Raw genomic sequence first — 18,438 nt, 5'->3', positions numbered from 1 at the left:
TGTTTTGGGTCACACCCGGCAACGCTCAGGGGTTATTCCTGGCTTGATGCTCAGAAATTGCTCCTGGTAGGCTCGGGGGACCATATGGGATGTTGGGATTCGAACCACTGTCCTCCTGCATGCAAGGCAAATGCCTTATCTCCGTGCTATCTTTCCGGCCCATAATAACTTCTGAGCGGTGCTGGGTGTGACCCCCCCCCAAAAAAATGACACACTATTGAAAGTGTCTTATTACAACTAACAAGTGAAAAAATGGGTGAATTCAAACCTTCAGCACATTTTATGGGCACATATATAGCATCATTTTTGGTACACAGTTGTGTTCCATGACTGGTATTTTACTGGTATTGTTATAAAATTGTAATATGTAATTTGAACCCAAGATTTTTCAACTAAAATTTGAAGTCAACAATGGGATTAGAATCCTAGAACATTTAAAACAGTATGGTTTGGTTGTCGTCATTCATCAGTGCAAGCAACTTATAGAGAATTTTTCACCTTTTCCTTTTCTTGATGATTGAGTATGTATGACACATTTTTATACTGACTAATATTTGGGATGTGTAGGCTACTTACTACAGTGATTGGGAGTTTCATTGGACAAATGATCTTTTTTCATTGGAATTTAGTAAGAGTATTGTCTTTAAATGGGCTTGATACTATAGTATGTTATTGTTCTTTATCAGAAGTTTTCAGTGACTATTAAATTTACAGACTCAAAGCTGCATTTAGAATATTTTTAATTAACCATATAAATGTAAGTTTTATGACTCCAGAATTTAAAAAATGTGTGGCCTAGTTATGCACACACATGTTATATATCTTGATAAATGAGACAGATGAGGAATTTTGGGTTTTTGTTTTGTTTTGTTTTGTTTTTAGGTTCACACCCAGCTGTGCTCAGAGGCTACTCCTTGCTCTGCACTTAGGAATTAGTCCTGGAGCTGCTTGAGGACCCTATGGAATGCCAGGAATTGAGCTAGATCAGTTATGTTAAAGGCAAATGCCTTCCCTGCTGTACTATCTTTCTAGTCCACAGATGAGACTTTTGGGACTGTGAGAAGCCAAGCAATTTTCTTCCTGTCACCAAAGCATAAATGAATTAGAACTTTCTTTTCAGGTTTCCAGTAGATTTGTCTACATCATGAATATTTTCAATAGTTATAATGTTCAGAAGTTTCATGGTCTTGTAAAAATTCTCAAAAATGTAAGGAAACATAAATGAAACTTACTTTTTTATTCTAATAGATTTTTAAAATAAGGGAATACTGAAACCCTAGTGTGATTGTCCTATATTTAATGGAGGTATTTAATTTTATATTTTCCACAAATAGTACTTGCAATGTTACTAGTAGCTAACAGTTTCCATTTTATTCTCAAAGTTGATCCAAGCCCATTTACTACAAAATTAAAATTTATTAATGTGAATAAATTTAAAATATTCCAGGAGGAGCTGGAGCAATAGAACAGCAGTAAGGCATTTGCCTTGTATGCAGCCAATACAGGATGGACCCTGGTTCGAATCCCGGCATTCCATATGGTCCCCCAAGCCTATCAGGAGTGACTTCTAAGTGCAGAACCAGGAGTAATATCAGAGCACCACTGGGTATAACCCAAAACAAACAAAATATCCCAGGAATAGTGAATAAATGGCTAGTCTGAAATTTCAGAACATTTAAAAAATATCGACTTGGGGCCGGAACGATGGCGCAAGCAATAGGGCTTTTGCCTTGCTACTCTCTAACCTAGGACGGACCACTGTTTGATCCCCTGGCATCCCAAATGGTCCCCCAAGCCAGGAGTGATTTCTGAGCGTCACTGGGTGTGCCCCCCCCCAAGAAAACCGCAAAATATTGACTATGCATAGACAAAAATTTTAATTGGAATAGTCTTACACATTATTTTACTGGAAATGCTGCAAATGAGTTTACTATCTGATTAAAATTTTACCTAGTTGGAATATTATTTTTTGATTTTTAGTTCCTTGCTATATAATCACTTAGTAATCACCATTCTCACAAAGGAGCTATAAGAAGTAGTTCATATTTAATACTTTGCTTTCAAGACTAGTAATTTTGTTTTTTTTTTGAAACATACTTCTGTTTCCAGCCTACTCAGTGCCATGTCAGGGCATAGCATCATCTTGACAGAAAGCTCTAAATTATAAATAGTCCTATAATGACATTTAACTTGAGCAATACTTTTATAAAAGGAGTTATTAAAGAATATGTCATCCCACCCCACTCCTAGGACTAGAATTCCTCTCATGTTTGCAGCCATCTTTTGGTTCTTAGATAATACTTGCGTTTGTACGTGTTTAAATAAGCAGTGCCATCAAATTTAGAAATATAGGCTATTTTAGGGTTAGTGAAGAAATGGTTTCCTGGAAACATCTAAAACTTTTCTGTAAGTTACTTTTTGTTTTGTTTTGTTTTTGGGTCATTCCCAGCATTTCTCAGACTTACATCTGGCTCTGTCTGTGATCAGGGATCACTTCTGGCAGTGTTTGGGAGATCATATACATTATAAATTACTGGTATTAGTGTTTTGATTTTTCTAAAATCAGTTCTGGTATGGGGAGAATTCAGTTCTTTGTCACTAGTTTAGGGTCTGCCCAAGGCATGCTTTTCTTTGAGAAATTATGTGTTAAACTGTTCTATTCCATTTAAGAATGATTTTATTTCTTTAATTCATCCATATTATGCCTCATGTGTACCAGAGTTTTCACACCTGAAATAAAATTAGTGGATAGGAAAAGTAGAGGCTAGTTCGATTTTGAGTTGCTTCAGCCTGAGTTCTGGTTCTCACTGGAAACAACCAGAGCATTGCTAGGTTGAAGTGGCTTCCTGGAGGTGTTCATGCTAGTTTCTCAGGCACATTTACTCTCAGTGAATCCATGTTTATGTATGAATAGTGTCTTTGTTTAAAGTCCCATCCCCCTACTTAGGAATTTTCAGACATTGTTGCACAGTGCTGCTTAGTTTGCCAAAATCACCCACCTTGATTGCTGATAAGTCTTTCTTTTTTGCTGGGAGGGGTCTGCACCCGGCGGTGCTCAGAAATTGCTCCTGGCAGGCTTTCGGGACCATATGGGCTGCTGGGAATCGAACCAGGGTCCATCTTTTGTTGACCGCGTACAAGGCAAATGCCCTTCCTGCTGTGCTATATTACTCCGGCCCTGCTGATAAGCTTTTAATATTATCACTTAATTATCAATCTAATTTTCTTCTTTTATCCTAAATCTTTCTTAATAGGGACATTTTAAACCAGAGTCTGCTAGTTTAACAGCATTTCATTTCACATTTAGTCTTCTTGAAAACAGTACAATAAGTTTTTTTCTTAAATTATTTTTCAGTTTCTGGCTCTTAAATGTGATTTTCTATTAAAGTTTAATGTTCAGAGTTGTTCCTGATGTTACCTAATCACATTAGCCACTTAGTTTTGAAACTGGTGAAAAATACAGTTGTGCAGGCAGATATAGGTCAATTCATTTAGTTTCTTGTTTTCATTATTCAGCCATAACATAACCCAAGGATGAGAAAGTGTAATATTTTTTAACTCTATTTATAAAAAAACTTTATATTATGGATGAATTTAGCCATCCAGTTTAAAAACTAATTTATGAGAATCCTGCTGTTCATTCCAGACTAGGCTCCAGCTTTATAAGGTATTTCTTTGTGCTCAGTTCAGCAGGAGATGAATTGATTTATTTAACAAATATTACTACCTTCTGTTATATGCCAAGCAGTGTGTTTACTATGGAGGACAACAACAATCAAAAGAATTTTCAGAGGGTCTCCTACCCTATTGAAGAAGATGGTCAAATATAATCAAATCTTTGTTGGTTGATTAACTAAATTGCTAAGTAAATTATTCTGGGTTTCGGGGTTCCTGTAATAGACTCAAAAATCTTATGTCAGTGCCTCCCTATCAGTTTGATTGTTGGAAGATTCTCATTTAATTTCTTTCTGTTAACATTGTCTTTTCTATCATATTTTTATGTGGTCTTGAATAAGATATAGAATGTGTATGTTTTTTTTTTAAATAATTAGTTATTCACCAGTAATAGATGGTAATGTTGATTTGTAAGGCTTTGTGAGATCTTTTCAATGAAAAGGCCGGGTCAGCAGAGTTGTGTTTGTTGTTTTTCAGCAAACTAGATTTGAGCTTGGAGTTGCACTGATTATCACTTGTTCTTGTTACTGGGTAATGTGGGAAAAGGAAGACAAGGTTTTGAGAACCATTTCTCTTTCTACGGTTTGCAGTCTCTCAAGTTCACATGACAGGAGGCTTTTCTAGTAACTCCTACTGCTCTCTCCTTCCCACCAAGCCAATATTCTTAATTAGCTTAGAACAGCGAGTTTAAAAACAAGCCAGTGGTTTTAGGAAGAAGATGCTTAAAAGGAGATGGATGAGTATTTAAGAAAAGCAGAAGCTACTGGAAACATACATAAATGTTTCCCATTCAGTTCTCTTCAGGCCCACTATCTGATATTTGGATCTCAGTCATCAGTATTTAGAAAGGAGAAAATCAGATAGTATGGTGGTAGGTCATTTGCCTTGCATGCAGAAGGACAGTGGTTCGAATCCTGGCATCCCATATGGTCCCCCGAGTCTGCCAGGAGTAGCCCCTGAGTGGTGCTGCTGCTGGGTGTGACCCAAAAACCAAAAACCAAAAACCAAAAAAAAAAAAAAAAAAAGAAAAGAAAAGAAAAGTAAAAAGTTAAGCAAAAGACATAACGTGATTTTGTAATGCAAAGAGTAAAAAGTCAAGTGGTTTGGAGTGTGTTTAAGAAAATTATCTTTTTAATTGCTTGTATGAAATGTGTGGCTCAAGGTATATCTTTATAGAGGTTATCTTTCTAAACTAGCAAGGTTCTCTAAGTATTATAAACATATTGCATACTAGCTTGTTGATTTGTTCAGCTGGTCTTTGAGATGTCTATTTTCCCTCCCTCCCTCCCTCCCTCCCTCCCTCCCTCCCTCCATCCCTCCCTCCATTCCTTTCTTCCTTCCTTCTCTTTTTGGGGGGGATTTGGGCCACACCCAGCGGCATTCAGGGGTTACTCCTGGCTCTGTGCGCAGAAATCGCTCCTGCAGGCTTGGGGAACCATATGTGACATCAGGATTCGAACCACTGTCCATGCTGGATCGGCTGCCTGCAAGGCAAACACCCTACCTCTGTGCTATCCCTTCGGCCCGAGATGTATATTTTCTTTTCTTTTCTTTTTTTTTTTTTTTTTTTTGGTTTTTGGGTCACACCAGGCAGTGCTCAGGAGTTACTCCTGGCTCCATGCTCAGAAATCGCTCCTGGCAAGCATGGGGGACCATATGGGATGCCAGGATTTGAACCGATGACCTTCTGCACGAAAGGCAAACGCCTTACCTCCATGCTATCTCTCCGGCCCCAAGAGATGTATATTTCCTAAGAGAAAGAAGTGCTATATCCAATCTGCCAGGAAATCTATGATATAAATTGAAATTACTTCGAGCGGATGCATTCGCGTTTGGGAAAAGGAGGAGAAATGGGAAGGAAGGGGATTTCAGTAATGGCACTGGAATCCAGAGGAGGCAGAAGGGAAGGCTGGAAAGGAGGCCCCGTTTGAGCTTGGTGGAGGGAATTAGGACTGGAGCCTTCCTGTTCCTCGGAAGTAAGTCATAGTTAAGACCAAAAAGTCCACAGTTTTTTTTTTGTGTGTGTGGCTAGACCGGGATAGTACAACAGGTAGTGCTTTTGCTTGCATGTGCTGATCTATGTTTGATTCCCTCAGCATCCCATATAGTCTCCTGAGCACTGCCAGGAGTAATTCCTGAGCCAGGAGTAACCTCCACCCTCAAAAGATACACAGCACATGTGGTGCTGGGAATTGAACCTGAGTTGACTGCTTGTATGGCAAGTGCTCTAGTTACTGTACTAGCACCCTGGCCTCCTGGTATTTTTTTTTTTAAATTTGGATACTAGAGACAACTTGTAAAGACAAGAACATGAGTATTTCATTTCTTTCTAAAACTGAGTCATAGATGTTGCATTTTTGTGCCGAGTAAAGGTTTGATTACTTTACACTTCATGTTTTTTTAAAATTCCAGTTGCTATAACAACTTTGATATTTCTTTGTTATTTTTAGTGCTGAGTTGCCATAACAATAACATATCTTTAAACAAAAAGCAATTTTCTTTCACAAGAAAAAAAATCTCTTAATTAAAAATGAAATATTTCCTTATATGTGTACCCTTTAATGTAATTATGTTATTCTATTTTCAACTATTTTAATATTTTCAAAATTATTTTTGTAGGAAATATTTTAAACTTCAACTTTTCCCTCTATTTTACTGTATAAAGATTATAAGGTGATCGCCATATTGAACTTTTTCTGTGAGGTAGTATTAATATATTATGGAATTTATTTATTTATTTAATTATTTTTAGTGTTTGGGCCACACCCAGCAGTGCTCAGAGGTTACTCCTGGTTTTGCACTCAGAAATCGCTCCTGGCAGGCTCCAGGGACCATATGGTATGCCGGGGATTGAACCTGAGTCTGTCCTGGGTCTGCTGTAAGTAAGGCAAATAAATGCCTTACCGTTTTGCTATCACTCCACCTCTATTACGGAATTTAATTGATCTTTTCACTTAAGCAATTTAATTTCAGATATACTAGTTATGAAAAAAAAACATGATATGTAGCTCTTATATGGAACATGAATGAAAATTTGGAATTTTTTTGGTTTTTGGTCCACACCTGTCGATGCTCAAGGATTACTTCTGGTACTGCCCTCAGGAATTATTCCTGACTGTACTCTGGGGACTCTAGGGAATGCTGAAGATCAAACTTGGGATAGTCACATGCAAAGCAAGTGCCCTACCTGCGATACTGTATTGCTCCATTCCTCTTTTGGTTTCTTAAATTGTATTTGTTATTTCTTTTGCCATGCCAAAGCCTTTATTACCTCACTTATCTAGAAAGAACCTATAGGTCAGGTCTGAACTGTGTAACTCAGGGGTCTCAAACTTGCGGCCTGTGGGCCATTTGTGGCCCTCCGTACAACATTTTGTGGCCCTGCCCTAGAGGAATCTTTTTTTGTTTTGTTTTCTTTTAGTTGTCTGGGTCACACCCCCCAATGTTCAAGGCTTACTACTGACTTTGCACTCAAGGATCACCTGCGGCCCCCAGGTAAATTGAGTTTGAGACCCCTGGTACTTATAAATTCTTAATACATTTTAATAAACGTAGTTTTTGATATGTAAATATCTAAAAAAGTAAAGATAAGAAATTAGAAGAGGGGGCCTGAATGGTGGTGCAAGCAGTAGGGCGTGTGCCTTGCACGCGCTATCTAGGATGGACCGCCATTCGATCCCCTGCCATCCCATATGGTCCCCCAAGCCAGGAGTGATTTCTGAGCACATAGCCAGAAGTAACCCCTGAGCATCACCGGGTGTGGCCCAAAAAGCAAAAAAAAAAAAAACCAAAACAGAAGAGGATGGAGTAATCTATGAACACTGCTATGTACTCTATATTTACCATGCAAATAGCCCATAGCTTGCCTGATTATGGAAATTAAAGCAGTTTAATTAAGTAGCCGTCTCTGATGTCTACCTTTCTATATAAATCTTCAGAAGTTATAAAGGTATGATTATATCATGAAACAGCATTCAAATTGATGTTACAAATGATGATTCTAGCATAGCAGGGAAACATGAAACTGTTCATAATTCTCAGTATGGAATAGGATGGTTGTAATTGTAAACTTTGACACATCAAAACAAAACTTAAAAAACTTAAGAACAAGAAATACTTGATATCTGGGAATATCCATATGGCCCAAGTTTTTGTAACTGTGTATCACTAGACTGTTACAGAATTGTCCTAAGAGGCATGGTCAAATTAAAAAAAATATTTCTTGGGGCCGGAGAGGTGGCGCTAGAGGTAAGGTGTCTGCCTTGCAAGAGCTAGCCAAGGAGGGACCTTGGTTCCGTCCCCTGGCGTCCCATATGGTCCCCCCAAGCCAGGGCTGATTTCTGAGCGCTTAGCCAGGAGTAACCCCTGAGCATCAAACGGGTGTGGCTCAAAAAACCAAAATATATATATATATATATATTTTTTTTTTTTTTTCTTTTTAGATATACTTTTGGGGGCCAGAGCAAACAGTACTTGCCTTGAATATAGCACTGCTAGGAGTGATTCCTTAAGTGCAGAGCCAGGAGTAAGCCCCAAGCATCATCAGGTGTGGCACAACCCTCCCCGCCCCCCCCAATAAATCGCTCCTGGCAGGCATGACCACTATATGGGATGCCAGGATTCAAACCACTGTTTCTCCTGAATTGGCTGTGTGAAAGTGTGCAAGGCAAATGCCCTATCGCTGTGCTATTTCTCCTGCTCCTGCTGTATGCCTTTTAGTTTATTTTTATTTTTATTTATTTTTTTATGGTTTTTCAGGCCACACCCGTTTGATGCTCAGGGGTTACTCCTGGCTAAGGTCTCAGAAATTGCCCCTGGCTTGGGGGGACCATATGGGAAGCCAGGGAATCGAACCGCGGTCCTTCCTTGGCTAGTGCTTGCAAGGCAGACACCTTACCTCTAGCGCCACCTCGCCAGCCCCTAGTTTATTTTTAATTTCTGATTTTAATAATCAACCCTAAAACATTGGTGTTGTCTCCATATTCCAGATGGAATCTAGGACTCGTACTAGAGAATGACTTTTTTCAGGTATCATGTCTTATCATGAGATAAGCCTCTGTCTCTTTTCTAAGCCATTTATTTGATATTCAGACTTGATAACTACTTTTGAAAGGTAAAAGTATGATGGGAAAATTGGAAAAAATGACATTGTACATGATTTCAAGTACTTTATTTTTTTTGTTTTTTTTTTTTTCGGGCCACACCCATTTGATGTTCAGGGGTTACTCCTGGCTAAGCGCTCAGAAATTGTCCCTGGCTTGGGGGGACCATATGGGATGCCGTGGTGGTCCTTCCTTGGCTAGCACTTGCAAGGCAGACACCTTACCTTTAGCGCCACCTCACTGGCCCCAAGTACTCTATTTTTTAATCAGTTAATTTTATTTATATATTTGATGTTTTAGCATTTCCTTTACTAAGAGTTTATCCTGTATGTAAACTAGATTTTTCTCCCATTTTCCTTTGTGATACACACTAAAGATAATAGAATCTCTCAAATCCATTGTTTTAGCTGGGGCAGACTCACTGTGTTTTATGTAACTGGCATTTAATAAGTCTTCTCACTCAGTGTCTCACTTGCATCTGGGCTGTTGTGTCTGTGAGTACAAACACAGCCATGAGTCAGGTACACTGGTAGAGAAAGTGTGAAAGAAGGCACAGGCGGCATGTTCTTATTTTGTTCACCACTGTCTGTGCCTTTGTACTTTCCGGAGCTTTCATTTTTGATCAGACACTGCTCTGTCAAATTCTGGCTTGTTTGTTTGTTTTTAATTCTAATATATATGATTTCTTGGCAGCATATTAAATTCACTCAAATAATTTAGGGCTGTACTTTTATATAGAATGGGAACACATATCTTCATTATTCTTTACATGTATGCCAAACGCACAGATTTTAATTGTTACATTGAGGACTAGGGATATATAATAGTGATAGAGCCTGTGTTTTTATGTAGAGGCACTTGGGTCCCCTGGTACCCAAAACTCCGTATCTCTTGAAATATATTCATATATTTAATTTGCAGATAAGAAGATACAGAATTTTTCATCAGCCCTGAAATGAATTTTTGGGGCCTGGTATATGACTTGACCTTAGCTACAGGATGTCTTGAGTTTGAATACCACACACACACAAAATCTTTTTTTGTTTTGTTTTTTTTTTGGGCCACACCCGTTTGACGCTCAGGGGTTACTCCTGACTATGTGCTCAGGAATCACCCCTGGCTTGGGGGGACCATATGGGACGCCAGGGGATCGAACCGCGGTCCGTTCCTTGGCTAGCGCTTGTAAGGCAGACACCTTACCTCTAGCGCCACCTTCCCGGCCCCACAAAATCTTGAACAAAGTTGTTGTCTACATTTTCTACAAGCTTTTTGTACTTAGATATTTTTATTTCTGTTGGATGGAATTTATGGCTGGAGGGTAGGTTTAATTTATTTTTAATTCCTCAGTTTAGCCAGTTTCCATTATCCTAAGCAGCCTGAGTTTCAGTCGTATGTCTTCTGACCAACAGTTAATATTAACGGCGCTTTAACTTCAGTCTCTAGCTGGCAGCTATTGTTAATTCTCTGTGATTTTACTTTTCTTTTCCTCGATGACTGCTGATACCCAGAACCTTACTTATTACTTTCCTTACAGCCTTTTAGGAAGTAGCTGTTCTACCATTGCCTGTGTATAAAAATTTGGTTATTTGTATTTTTATTGGTTATAGTAATGAGTTATATATGTTAGATACAGCCTTTTTTTTTTTTTTTTTTTTTTTTTGGGTCATACCCAGCAGCGCTCAGGGATTATTCCTGGCTCTATGCTCAGAAGTTGCTCCTGGCAGCCTGGGGGGTGGGTAGGCGACTATATGGGATGCCGGGATTCGAACCACCGACCTTCTGCATGCAGGGCAAACACCTTGCCTCCATGATCTCTCTCCAGCCCCACAGACTTTTTCTTTGTTTGTTTGTTTTGGGGCCACTCCTGGTGACGCTCAGGGGTTACTCCTGCCTATGAGCTCAGAAATTGCTCCTGGCTTGGGGAACCATATGGGACGCTGGGGGATCAAACCGCAGTCCATCCTAGGCTAGCACATGCCCTGCTGCTTGCACCACCGCTCTGGTCCCAAGATAGACTTTTTAAAGATATGTTTTGCTTTGCTTTCTGATTAACATAATTGATTTTGGGCAGTGTTTAGTGAGTACTGGCTCTGTGGCTAGAAATCACTCCAGGTTTGGGATTGGGAATCCAAATATGATTCAGGGACTGAATCTGGGCCATCCAAATGCAAAGAAAGCGCCCTGTCTGCTGTACTTTCTCTTTGGTCTTCTAATTTCAAGTTAAAACATTCTGTTTTTGGTTTTTGGGCCACACCCAAGCAGTGCTTAGGAGTTTTTCCTGATTTTGCACTCAGGCATCATTGCTGGTGGACTCATGGGATGTTGGGGATCGAACATCCCCTGCAAGGCAAGTGCCTTACCCACTCTACTACCTATCCAGCCCCTACTTTATGATTTTAGACTTTTAGGACTTTGATCTTAAGCATAAAGTTTTAGTTTTTTTTGTTTATAGTTATTGTTTATATATATATATATAATATGGAATGCTTCATGAATTTGCGTGTCATCCTTGCGCAAGGGCCATGCTAAATCTCTCTGTTGTTCCAATTTTAGTATATGTGCTATTGAAGCGAGCACTGTTTTTTATATTTTTATAAATCATAAGAAAAATAATTTTTTGCCACAGTTGAAGGTATTTGGGGGCTGCTCTTGTCTGCTTAGAAGTGACAAACACTCTTACATCATATACTATTTTTCTGACCCCAGAAATCTTTGCTCTGTTTCACAAAGATCTTTTTGAATTTTTTCCTTCTTGTAACTATGCATTTATAGTTTTGAAAACAGATTTAAATATATTTATTATTCTCTATATATTTAGATGTTATATTGGTTATTTTGTTTTTGTTGAATGTCTACTGTCTTTCCTTCATATTATTGTTGATGTCCCTTTTTTGCTCTTCTGCCACCTATGTTCTATTGAGTTGTTACTTGAATTTCTTATATGTTTAATAATGTGATATTGATTCATATGAAGTATCTATAAATCATCTGTAAAGCATAAATTGAAAGTCAAATGTACAAATACCTGTGATATATATTTATAAAGTTAATATAGTTTTAGTTCTTAGGGTTCCAAATAATTTCTTTTTTTTTTTTTTTGATTTTTGGGCCACACCCGGTAATGCTCAGGGGTTACTCCTGGCTATGTGCTCAGAAGTTGCTCCTGGCTTGGGGGACCATATGGGACACCGGGGGATCGAACCGCGGTCCATCCAAGGCTAGCGCAGGCAAGGCAGGCACCTTACCTTTAGCGCCACCGCCCGGCCCCCCAAATAATTTCTTAGATACTTCTTGACTAAAATTAATCAGCTGACAGGAGAAGGAAGTGGTGGTATGTGAGGTATATAGAGGTCTTTGTAATAGTTCTTTTTTGGCGGGGGGTTTGGACCACACCTGGTGATGCTCAGGGGTGGTTACTCCTAGCTATGCGCTTAGAAATCACTCCTAGCTAGGGGGACCATATGGGATTCTGGGGGTCAAACCCAGGTCTTTCCTGGGTCAGCAGTATACAAGGCAAACAACCTACGGCTGTGCTTTCACTCTGGCCCCTGTAATAATAGTTCTTTTTTGTATTTGTTCTCATTGCCTACTTTTCCCCCTCCTCCTGGGGGGATGGGTTTGGTTTGGAGCAGAATAAACTGGAGGCAGGTAGCTGAGAAAGGAGTTTTTTTCCTGCAGGCTTGTGGGCTACTTGAGTGGAGCAGCTGGCTTGTTGGTGAACTGCTTGAGTATGAGCTTCTTGCCTCTTATTACCCTCATATCTGTGTGGATTATTTACTGCAGACTAATATAAATGGAACAGCTTACCCTATCTTTACTGGATAGGGGATATGGAGTTTTCCTTTCCTTTAGGGAACTATGGAATAACCAAACCCTAACCTCACTTCAAGGGAATGGAACTCAGTGGTAGATAATGATTGTACAAAGAATATTGAAAGTAAAACACCTAATGATCCCTGGAAAAATGGAATCATATTTAGTATCTGCTTTACTTACTATGAAATTAGAATGCTTCATCTATTGAACTCTACCTAGTTGTGTGATATTAATGTTTTTTGTTATGACAGCTCCACAGTATAAATTTGTTTCTAATAAAAGCAGATCAGGAAAAAGTAGGAAAAATAAAAATTAAGTACTGATAAGAAGAAAATTATCTTTAAAACTACTGGAACCTGGGGCCGGAGAGATAACATGGAGGTCATCGGTTCATGCAGGAGGTCATCAGTTCGAATCCCGGTGCCTCATATGGTCCCCCGTGCCTGCCAGGAGCAATTTCTGAGCCTGAAGCCAGTAATAACCCCTGAGCACTGCCGGGTGTGACCCAACCCACCCCCCCCCCAAAAAAAAAACCCAAAAAAAACAAACTACTGGAACCTTTTGTTTTAAATTGGTGGAAAGAAAGAAACATAATATATCAAAAACTCTGCTTCTTAAATTACATCTTGTCATACCTTTGAAAGCATTTATGAAATTTTACAGTATTGTTAGATTTTTCTGCCAGTGATTATTTTCTGGAAATGAATGTATGAAACTAATGTTATAAGTAACTGGATGGAATTTCCCAATGAAAATTTCTTGCCATTTTCCATTAGGAATATTACAATTTATGATTTGTTTTCTTTTTTGTTTGTTTAGATCTTTGGTTTAGGTCTGGGGCAAGTGGGTTTTGCCTTGCTTGAGTTTGAATTTCAGCACAGCCTGCCTCCCCTGCAAAAAAGAGATCTTGATGAATTGAAGCAACTTAAGAGTACTGAAGCTATGTTTCTTTCCAGTAGTTTTGTAAAGTATTTACCATTTTGTGTTTTTTACACCTTTGTCAAAGATTAATTGATTGTATGCCTGGGTGTCATATTCTGAATATTTAATTATATTCAGTGGATCTGAGGGTCTGTCTTTATTCCAGTACCTTCTATTTTAATGACTGTTGCTTAGTAGTACAATTTAAAGTTGGGGAAAGTGATGCCTTCCATCTTATTTTTCCTAAGCATTGCTTTAGCTATTTGTGTGTGTTTATTGTTCCAAATGAATTTCAGGAGTGTTTGATCCACTTCTTTGAAGAATGTCATAGGTATCCTTAGATACCTATGCATTAAATCTGTATAATGCTTTGGGGAGTATTGCCACTTTTTTGTTTTGTTTTTGTTTTTTGGGGGGACCACTCCTGGTTCTGCATTCACAAATCACTCCTGGCAGGCTCAGGGGACCATATGGGATATCGGGGATTGAACCTGGGTCTGTCTTGGGTTGGCTGTGTGCAAGGCAGATGTCTTACCACTGTGCTATCTTTCTGGCCCTAGTATTGCCATTTTAAATGATGTTAATCCTCCTAATCCATGAGCAAGATATATGTTTCCATTTTTTTGTTTCCCCCCCCCCTTTTTTTTTTTTTGGTTTTTGGGTCACACCCACCAGCGCTCAGGGGTTACTCCTATCTCCATGCTCAGAAATCACTCCTGGCAGGCTTGGGGGACCATACGGGATGCCGGGATTCGAACCAATGACCTTCTGCATGAAAGGCAAAAACGCCTTACCTCCGTGCTCTCTCCAGCTCCCCTTTATTTTCTTGAAGTAGTGTTTTTATAGTTTTCTTTGTATAGGTCTTTCACTTCTTTAGTTGACTGATAATTTTTATCTTTATTGCCATTTGTTTCTTTTTTTTCTTTTTTCTTTTTGGTTTTTGGGTCACACCCGGCAGTACTCAGGGGTTACTCCTGGCTCTATGTTTAAAAGTCACTCCTGGCAGGCTCAGGGAACCACATAGAATGCTGGGATTTGAACCACTGACCTTCCGCATGGAAGGCAAACAAATGCCTTACCTCCGTGTTATCTCTCCGGCCCCTGCCATTTGTTTCAAAGAATGTTTTGATTTTCTTTGATTTCATCTCTGACCCACAGTTTATTCACTAGTAAGCTGTTTAATTTCCAGGTATTAAAGTTTTTCTTCTGTGTTCCTTTGTAGTTCACATATAATTTCACTTCCTTGTGTTCACGAAGGTAGTCTGCATGATTTCTATCCTCTTGATTTAATGGAGATGCGTTTTATGGGCCAGCATGTGGTTTGTCCTGGAGAATGACCCATGTGCATTGGAGAAGAATGTGTATCCAGTTTTCTGGGGATGGAGTGATATATATATATATACTAGTCCACTTTCTTCCATTTCTCCTTTCAGAGCTAGTATGTTTTTGTTGGATTTTAGTCTGGTTGGCCTATCAAGGGTGACAGGGCAGTGTTGAAGTCTCCCATAATTATTGTGTTGTTATTGATACCTTTTTTCATATTTGTCAACAATTGTAAATTAAATACTTTGCTGGTCCCTCATTGGGTGTGTATATATTTAGGAGTGTGATTTTTTCCTGTTGTACATATACCCCTTAATTAGTACGAAATGTCCATCTTTGTCCCTTACAACTTTTCTGAGTCTAAAGCAGGGGTCCTCAAACTTTTAAACAGGAGGCCAGTTCACTCTCCCTCAGACCATTGGAGGATCTGACTATAGTAAAAACAAAACTTATGAACGAATTCTTATGCACACTACATATATCTTATTTTGCAATGAAGAAACAAAACAGATACAAATACAATATGTGGCTCGTGGGCCATAGTTTGAGGACCACTGGAAAGTTTGTGTCGTCTGATATTAGTATAGCCACTCCATTTTTTTTTTTTGGAGATCAAATTGTATTTTATTTATATATATGTAAATTTTTATTTAAGCACCATAATTACAAGCATGTTTGTAGTTGGGTTTCACTCATAAACAGAATACACCCCCTTCACCAGTACAACATTCCCACCACCAATGTCCTTCCTCCTCCCCCATCCCTGCCTGTTATCGCGACAGGTGTTTTACTTCTCTCATTCTTTAACACTGTCATACTAGTTGTCAGGGCAGTCATTTCCCCAATAGTGTTCACCACTCTTTGTTGTGAGTTTCAAATCGTGAGCTGGTCCTTTTGGCCCTCCCAGCCCTTAACTCTATTGTTTCTGGGCCTTATTACAGCAACATCTTTAATTTTTCTTAAAACCCATAGATGCCACTCCAGCTTTCTTAAGGGTGTTTTTTGCTTGGATGATTTTCCTCCAGCCTTTGATTTTGAGTCTGACTATTCAGGTGTGTTTCCTGTAGGCAGCAGAAGGTTGTATTCAGTTTTTTGATCCATTTAGCCACTCTGTGTCTCTTAGCTGGTGCATTTAGTCTATTGACATTGAGAGAGATAATTGTCATAGTATTTAGTGCCATCTTTGTGTAGAAGTTTGGTGTATCTGTTGGTCAGTCTTGTCTTAAATTAGACCTTTCAGTTTTTTCTTTTAAGGCTGGTTTTGAGTCTGCAAAGTTTCTGAGCTATTGTTTATCCGTGAAGCTATGTATACTTCCTTCAAACTTGAAAGTGAGTCTGGCTGGGTTCAGTATTCTAGGCAAAGCATTTATTTCATTGAGTTTTGTCACTATGTCCCACCACTGCCTTCTGGCCTTGAGGGTTTCTTGTGACAGGTCTGCTGAGGATGCTCCCTTAAATGTAATTTTTAGTATTCTGTCTCTATATGTGGGATTCATCATGTGACACAGATGTGTCTTGGGGTGCTTTTCCTTGGGTCTCTTTTAGCTGATACTCTTCATGCTTGCAGGATTTGGTTGCAGGTAGTCTTTAGCTTTGGTAGTTTCTCTGTAATGATGTCCTTTTTTTTTTTTTTTTTTTTTTTTTGATTTTTGGTTTTTGGGCCACACCCGGCGATGCTCAGGGGTTACTTCTGGCTATCTGCTCAGAAATAGCTCCTGGCAGGCACGGGGGACCATATGGGACACCGGGATTCGAACCAACTACCTTTAGTCCTGGATCGGCTGCTTGCAAGGCAAACACCGCTGTGCTATCTCTCTGGGCCCTGTAATGATGTCCTTGACTGTTGATTAATCCTGAGAATTTTCTTTCCTTTCCTTTCCTTTTTTTGGGGGGAGGGGGGTTTGGGCCACACCCGTTAACGTTCAGAGGTTACTCCTGGCTATATGCTCAGAAATTGCTTGGGGACCATATGGAACACTGGGGATTGAACTGAGGTCCATCCTAGACTAGCGTGTGCAAGGCAGATACCTTACCCCTTAGTGCCACTGCTCCGTTCCCTCCTGGGGATTTTCTTCCTGGGTCTCTGGGACTTCAATGATTCCTTAGTTGTTTCTGTTGAGCTTATCAAAGACTTCTATTTTCATCTGTTCACATTCTTTGAGTAGTTCTTCCATTGTTTGATCATTTGCCTTACGCCTTTTTTTCTAATTTCTTCTGCTGTATAGAGTTGTTATGCATCTTTTTTGTTTGTTTGTTTTGTTTTTTATTTGTTTTTGGGTCACACCCAGCAGTGCTCCGGGGTTATTCCTGGCTCTATACTCAGAAATCACTCCTGGCAGGTTCAGGGGACCATATGGGATGCTGAGATTCGAACCACCAACCTACTGCATGCAAGGCAAATGCCTTATCTCCATTTTATCTCTCCAGACCCGTTGTTATTCATCTTATCTTCCAGCTCACTGATTCTATCCTCAGCTGCTGTTACCTGGTTGGAGAGGCTTTTCATTGAGGTTTTCTACTTGTCTACTGAGTTTTTCAGACCTGTTATTTTGGTTTGGAGTTTTCTGATTTCTACCTTCATATCCTCTTGGTTCTTATTAGTGTTCTGTTCAACTCAATCTATGTTTTCTTTGAGTTCTGTGAAAATCCCCCATATTTCTTCTCTGAACTCCATATCTGATAGACTAACTAGGTGGTTGGCTGTTTTGGGTCATCAGAGTTGCCATCTTTATTCTCTATGCCTGGTGTTGGCCTGTGTTGTTTCCCCAATGTCACGCTTGTATTGTGTATTTTTCTACGTGTCGTTGTGGTATATTTGCATGGGGTGAAGTGGAGCAGCATCGCTCCTTTGGCTCCACTCTTTGTAGCCGGGACCGTTTACCTCTGAAGAAGATGTGCCGAAGCAGAGCAGAGAAATGGTCCAAGATGTCTGCCGAGCTTCTTACACACAGCAGAAATCAGCTAGTTCCCTGCAATAATGTTCTTGATTGTTGACACTTCATGGGGATTCTCTTCCTGTGTCTCTGTGACTCCAATGATTATTTTGTTGTTTCTGCTTAGTTTATCAAAGAATTCTGTTTTCATCTGTTCACATTCTTTGAGGACATTTTTCATTGTCTGGTCATTTGTTTTGAGGCTCTTTTCCAACCTCTTGTGTTGTATAGAGTTGTTATGCATCTTACCTTTTAGTTCACTGATTCTTTCTTCAGCTGCTATTACTCTGTTGGAGAGAGAGAGACAAGAGAGAGGAGAGAGAGAAAGAAACTCAGGATTTTGAGCTACCAGGCATGTGCTTTACAACTTGGAATCATACACCTAGTCTCTGAAACTATTTTGGTTTGGTTGGCTTTTTTGGGGGACAATACTCGACAGTGCTCAGAGGGTATTCCTGGTTCTGACCTCAGGGGCCATTTCAGGCCTTGTTGGGGAGAGAACCATATGGGATGCTGGGGATTGAACCTGGGTCAGCTGTGTTAGGTAGGTCACCCTACCTGCTGTTCTATATCTCTGGCCCCTCTGGAAGTATTTTTAACTTCTAGGAAATTAAGGAGCTGAATTTACTTTTTTTTTACACTCCCCCCGTATTTACATTTTTCTCACT

General features: G+C 39.5%; 1 protein-coding gene and 1 non-coding gene across 2 annotated transcripts in view; one reads left to right on the top strand and one right to left on the bottom strand.

Annotated features, from left to right (window-relative positions):
• The window catches only part of RABGAP1L (RAB GTPase activating protein 1 like), a 369,153-nt gene that overhangs the window by 104,218 nt on the left and 246,497 nt on the right, over positions 1 to 18,438 (top strand). The gene's annotated exons all lie outside the window — the stretch shown is intronic.
• Positions 11,250 to 11,354, bottom strand: LOC126015322 (U6 spliceosomal RNA). The gene has a single exon (XR_007498198.1). It is a non-coding gene; the product is annotated as a U6 spliceosomal RNA (small nuclear RNA).

The sequence above is a fragment of the Suncus etruscus genome, chromosome 7, assembly GCF_024139225.1.
Source record: "Suncus etruscus isolate mSunEtr1 chromosome 7, mSunEtr1.pri.cur, whole genome shotgun sequence".
Lineage (NCBI taxonomy): Eukaryota > Metazoa > Chordata > Mammalia > Eulipotyphla > Soricidae > Suncus > Suncus etruscus.
Note: the sequence above shows the minus strand (reverse complement) of the source record. Positions and strands in the feature narration are given on the sequence as shown.